Source organism: Meles meles, chromosome 7 (assembly GCF_922984935.1).
Source record: "Meles meles chromosome 7, mMelMel3.1 paternal haplotype, whole genome shotgun sequence".
In the NCBI taxonomy this organism is placed as follows: Eukaryota; Metazoa; Chordata; class Mammalia; order Carnivora; family Mustelidae; genus Meles; species Meles meles.
Genome location: NC_060072.1, coordinates 42481906 through 42488622, shown reverse-complemented (window position 1 = coordinate 42488622; position 6717 = coordinate 42481906).

Below are 6717 nucleotides of genomic sequence, written 5' to 3'. Positions count from 1 at the left end.
ATCAATCTTCATCTCACCGAGCGGTGAGATGCCATTAATCATTTGAAGAAAATCATTCAAAGTGATTCACAGGAAGCAAGGATTTTAAAGGCACTGACAAAATTTAAACATAAGTTACAAGCAGAAATACTGAATTCCTTTGACCTGGTAAAGTTCTTTCATTTATGAATTATTAATGATGATATCTAAAAATGTTTTTCTTCTCAAGAGCCCAAAGCACTAAGTAGTCAAATTCTGGTTCCTCCTTAGAATGCTGACTCGACAGATAGAAAGAAGATACTAAAGTGTGTCCATTTCCTACATAGAGAAATCAAGGTACCTGTACATATGTCTTCCCTCTTAACCCTTAAAATGCTTTTGAAAATTCAGTGGCGGTTAGAATCTTTTCCAAAGAAACTTTACAAAATAGGGACGCCCAGGCATGACCCATCGTCCAACCATGTATTCTGAAATGGTGCAGAGGAAGATGTATGGTCTGCACTTGTTTATAAAGACAGGATTGAGATTATTCTTTGGTCTTTGTAGATTTATCATGTTTGGATTGGCTCGAGTTCTCAGTTTTCTTTGGAACACTAAGCTTAAACCTCTTGGAACTTCAGATATGTTTTAATGCTGAATTTAGTACAGCTAGTGCTCGTTTCGGCAGCACATATACTAAAATTGAATTTAGTACAGCTATTCTCCAAGTTCAACACCTTGAAGACCTATTTTTTAAAAATATATTTTTTAAGATTTTATTTATTTATTTGGAGAGAGGGAGCACAAGCAGCGGGAGAGGCAGAGAAAGAGGCAGACTTACTGCTGAGCAGAGCACCCTGAACAGGGTTTAATTCCAGGACCCTGAGATCATGATCTAGGGAAATACTTAACTGACTGACCCATCCAGGTGCCCTTCAAAGAGCATTTTTAAAGATGTTAAGTCTATATAATGGCATCAGAAAGAAAAGAAAGTTGGCCATTCAGTGGATACCCTGTTAACAATCAGCTATTAACTTCCCACTATATGTTCTAGATTGCAACTGCATGAAAAAGGAAGGGAAACTCAGATGATAACTTATCTTTAAACAACTGCAATTATAAAATAAGATAGGATAAAAAAATTCAAGCTCCTCCTTGATCTCTGTATTACTAAGTGCAGAAACCTACTAGAGCGGTTATTTTTTTTAAGAAAACATCTTCACAGATCTTTTTGGAAGAGCTCTGAGTTAAACTGAATGAGAAAGATTAACACAGGAGGTCTAAACCGTACTGGATATATAACTATTGGGTTTGTTTGTCTTCTTGAAACAGCCTAAGAGATGGGAGGCTTGAAAGTCTTGGGATTTGAAGAAAAGAGGGGAGCAGGGTACTGGTAGGTACTAGCATAATGCAGGGTGATCAGTAAGAACTTTCTAGGGGTAGGGATGGCTGAAGAAATCCAAGAACTGTGGTAGCTAAAATTCATGTGCCGTAAGATCCTTCTCTCTAGCAGGCCTGGGTGAGGGGTTCTACAGCAGCTGATGGAGGGAGAGAGGTGTGTCCCCAAGCAAGGTGAGGTGATACTGAGAAGACAACAGCCGTGGGCAGGAGCAGGGGAGGGAGGGCTGAGGGTCAAGCTTAGTTGACAACATTAATATTAATATTTATAAGGAACAGGAACCCTTTTAAATATTTCTGCTTATGTTTTAGAATAAGTGATTAAATTTTTAATAGGTTACCATTAAACTGTATCTAAACTCTGCATGTTTCTAATATGAAAATATCCAAGAGGAGAGGAAATTGAGGACATGGACTTTGAAATGAAACAGACTTTCAAATTCTGGCTCTTGGCCTCAGTTTCCTCATCCATAAAATGTGGAATATGTGTTGTGAGGGTGGAATGAGAGACTCTAAGCTCAGTACTGAGCGCATGTTTGGTGCAAGGTAGTTCAAGAATGGAAATCATTATTATCACCTTAAATGAGTTCATGAGAAATACTCTTTTGAACCAAATCAGAGACACTGGAGTGTCTCTAAACAAAAGGAGTTCTTTTGTTTAGATATTCATACTGTCAAAAAAAACACAATTACTTTTTTATTAAAAATATTGTATTATGGGGCACCTGGGCGGCTCAGTGGGTTAAAGCCTCTGCCTTCGGCTCAGTTCATGATCTCGGGCTCCTGGGATCGAGCCCCACATTGGGCTCTCTGCTCAGCGGAGAGCCTGCTTCTCCCTCTCCCTCTGCCTGCTGCTCTGCCTACTTGTAATCTCTCCCTCTCTGTCAAATAAATAAATAAAATCTTTAAAAAATATATTGTTTTACATTATAGACAAATAACTATTATCAAACACTTTCTTAGTCAGGACTCCTTGGGTTGCAAGTGAAAGAAAGCGCAATTTAAATGGGCTTGAGTACAAAAGGAAATTTATTGGTCCTAATAAAGGAAAAGACCAGGAGCCTTCAACTAATTGGATCCATGAACTTAAAAAAAATGTCAATAATCTATCATCATCTCTCAGCTCTGCTGTTCTCTGTTGGATTTGTCATCAGGCCGACCTTCTTCATGTGGTGATCACTGCAACCCTCAGGTTTAGCTTATCCAAACTCGCTATGGAGGATCTCACAAAAGCCCCAGATTTGAGCTTTATTGGCCCTGAATGGGTCATGCAAACATCATTAAGCCAATCTATGGGCCAGATTAATGGAATACTCTTACCAGCTAAGCATGGGACATATGCCTACCTCTGGAACTATGGTGAGATGACTCATCCATAACACATGAGTGTGGAAGGGGGCAACCCCATAAAAAAATTAGAATGCTATTGAGGGGCCTGGGTGGCTTAGTTAAGTGTCTGCCTTTGGCTCAGGTCATGATCTCAGGGTCCTTGGGACTGAGCCCTGTATCAGGCTCTCTGCTCAGCAGGCAGTCTGGTTCTCCCTCTCCCTCTGTCCCTCTCCTCTGATTCATGCTCTCTCTCACTCTTTCTCCCAAATAAATAAATAAAATCTAAAAAAAAAAAATTAGAATGCTGCAGCAAGAAAAATGGTAGATGGAAGCTATATAGGCAAAACACTGATATCCACAAAATCCATGAATTACATTGGTGTTAGAGGACAAGGACAACAAGGGTACAAAAGGTTTCATGTATCACAAATACATAAAGAATGGGATTTGACCCACAATGTTGTGAAAGGCACTTTGTAACAGTGTTACCTAGCCATCTATTTCATGATAATCTTAAAGGGAAGATGCATCAACATACCATCAATACCTAGACAGTTCTATCCATCACTATAAGGAATATTTTTCTAGGTTTCTTAGCATTTCCTGTTTGGTGTTTTACCTTTGTATTTATTTTACTCATGCTATTCTAATAGAAAGATTTTTTTTCTAATAGATTTTTTTTTTAAGATTTTATTTATTTATTTGACAGAAAGAGATCACAAGTAGGCAGAGCAGTAGGCAGAGGGGGGGAAGCAGGCTCCCTGCCAAGCAGAAAGCCTGATGTGGGGCTCGATCCCAGGACCCTGAGATCATGACCTGAGCCAAAGGCAGAGGCTTAACACACTGAGCCACCCAGGTGCCCCTCTAATAGATTTTTTAAATGTCTCTCCGAATGAAGCATAAATATTTTTTGAGGCAGCTGAAAGAATTTTCTCCCCTTGAAGTATAGATTTCTTTTTTTTTTTTTTTAACCTCTTCTTGCCTTTACTCCTCATATCTCCATCTACTTCCCCAAGATTTTGACATAGTTAATGTGTGGTAAGAAAGCTATCATGGAGAAAAGATAGCCAGTCACCATGGCAGAAGTTTCTATGAAAAGATAGATTATTAAGCATGTTAGAACCAGGAGAAGCCACGGATGTGGGTAGAATTCAAGGCAGGGGAATACTGATGTGTTTGGAATGTCTATTGTCTTATTCGGCACAGCTCTCTAGGTATTTAATGCATATTATGACCTTGAATGGTCATAATATTGAAAATAGTATATGCTTCAAGAATGTGATTCCAGTATTGTGGAAAGAATTCCTCTCTTTCTGGAATTGTTCAGGAATCAGAGTTCAAAAGGAACAGAGAAAAGTGAATAAGGAAGTAACCTGAGCTGATAGGATCTTTCCTTGGCTCTGGCTAGCACCGCTGGTTTATAAAGGGAATGGTGCCAGATGAGAACCCCATGAAGGACTTGGGAGAAAAGCATGGGGAGAGTGAGTTTTGAAATCCAGTCAGAGAGCTTAACATTTAATAGTCTAGGAAGTCAGGTGAAGTTCTGCACGTGCAGGTAAGGTTAGACTTCACTCACGGGTCCCAAACTGTCAGAATCACCTGGGGAGCAATTAAAAAACAGACTCTTGGTAAAGACTTGATATCAAACAGATCAGAGCTGATACAAAATTGTTAGAACTTTTCCAAATTTGATAGCAATTCTAAAATATTTTCAGTACATAACCATTGATAACTTGGGACGATGAAATGTATTTTTCTTTTTTTTTGAAATGTATTTTTCTAAACTAATAGTAATAAAATCAAACCTTAACAGTGTTGCTAAGGGAAAATTGGAAATAAACTTTCTCTTCTTTCTGTAGAAAATGATTTACAGAGTAATTGCCATGTAAGAGGCAAAAAGTATCTAGGCACTTTGTAGAAGAAAAGCATTATAGAGGTGAGTCAGATGATAAGTAATACAAATATTAATTTTTCTTTAAAAAAAAGCAGACTCTTGGCTCTACCCAGGCCCCCTGAATCAGACGGAGGTGGGTGGATACAGGATGGCGTGCTTACTCTGTGCCAAGCACTGCTCTAGGAACTTGTATTATTTTGGGCACTATTATAATTGCCATTATAATGTTATTTAATTCATTCAGCCATCTTATTAGTCAGGTATTGGTCCCTTTTTACAGGTAAGGGAGCTGAAGTTCAGAGACATTCAGTAACTGGCAGCAAGTCATAAAGTTCTGATTCAAAACAAGGTCTGCTTCTAGAACCTTCTTAAACTCCTGTACTCTGCCAGATCTAGAAGTAAGGCAATGCAGATATCCTCAAACTAGAAGTTGTATTATTTTTATTTAGTATCCAGAAAAAAATCAGAAACAGTATCCTTTCTTATGATGCCATTCATTTCATACATGATCTTTTAAAAATAAACTTTCATTTTTGGAACAGTTTTTAGATATTCAGAAAAACTATGAACATAGTACAGACAGCTCTCATATACCCGATGCCCAGTTTTTTCTATTATTTACATCTAACATTAGTATGGTATATTTATTACAATTAATGAACCAATATTGATACATTACTAACTGAAGTCCACATGTAACATTTTTTTCCCAATTATACTAGAGTCAGCACAACTGTGTGCAAGACTCAAGGTTAGCTCTTATGGCTTAAGATGACTCAAGTGGTCTACTGAATCTGAATTTACTCATCTCTAAGAGGGAAATAATAAAAATAATTATTTCAAAGGAACATATTGGTAATATTTGAAGAGGATCTCAAAACTCATACTCTTTCCCTTGCCTGGATCTAATAGAGGCCAAAATATTTCCATCAGGATTCCTACGACCTACAAAGAACCAAAGAACCATATGACTTTAATCTTCAGCAAGTGGTTTATAATATCGAATTCCAGAATAAAGTAGATTTACACTACAGGATGCACTAGCCAGGTAAGGCCTGGGAGCATGGAGGAATAATAAACGAGTCAGCCAGGAAACTTTCTTTCAAAGGGAAAATGCAGGAAAGGGGTGGGGTTCGGCATCCCCAGTTTCTCCATCAAAAATCTCCAACAGTTGAAGTCATTTCCCCTTCCCTGGAGAAAAGAGCCAGGTGGGGAAAGGAGCATATTAATGCTGATAAGCCTCATTAGTAGTTTGCAGTTAAGAACTGATCTGTGGGGCGCCTGGGTGGCTCAGTGGGTTAAGCCGCTGCTTTCGGCTCAGGTCATGATCTCAGGGTCCTGGGATCGAGTCCCGCATCGGGCTCTCTGCTTAGCAGGGAGCCTGCTTCCCTCTCTCTCTCTCTCTGCCTGCCTCTCTGTCTACTTGTGATCTCTCTCTGTCAAATAAATAAATAAATAATCTTTAAAAAAAAAAAAAAAAAAAAAAGAACTGATCTGTGTGTGAGCTCAAATGATTGTGTCTGATACAGGGTACAAGTAAATACAAAACGCACGTGCTTCAAATAACTCCTTCTGCAACAGATAGTAATTATTCTTTTTCAGCAAAGACTGGTGTTTTTGCTTCAGAAACAGTCCAGTTGCTAACAGTGACCAGGCACTCATGTAAGATTGAAAAAAAAAAAACGTTATTTTGAGATGCATCTCTTTATGATGACTATAGAGAAGTCAAAAGATTACATCCATTAATTGTGTTCTCTCATAGTGATTTCTGGCTGATCTACACAGAGTCACCTTCCTCCAAATTTAGAATCCTAGGTTCCATTGGTTCAGAGCATCTTGTGAGTGAGGCCAAGGTTTTTATATGTTGGAAAGACTTAGGAACTCTGATGACCAAAGAGTTTGGGACCTACTGTACACACTAAAGGGACGTTTTAACAATGAAACCTGATTTGGGGACAAAAATATAACTATTTTGTTCTTTAAAAAAAAAAAACATGGGGCACCTGGGTGGCTCCGTGGATTAAAGCCTCTGTCTTCGGCTCAGGTCATGATCCCAGGGTCCTGGGATCGAGCCCCGCATGGGGCTCTCTGCTCTGCAGGGAGCCTGCTTCCTTCTCTCTCTCTGTCTGCCTCTCTGC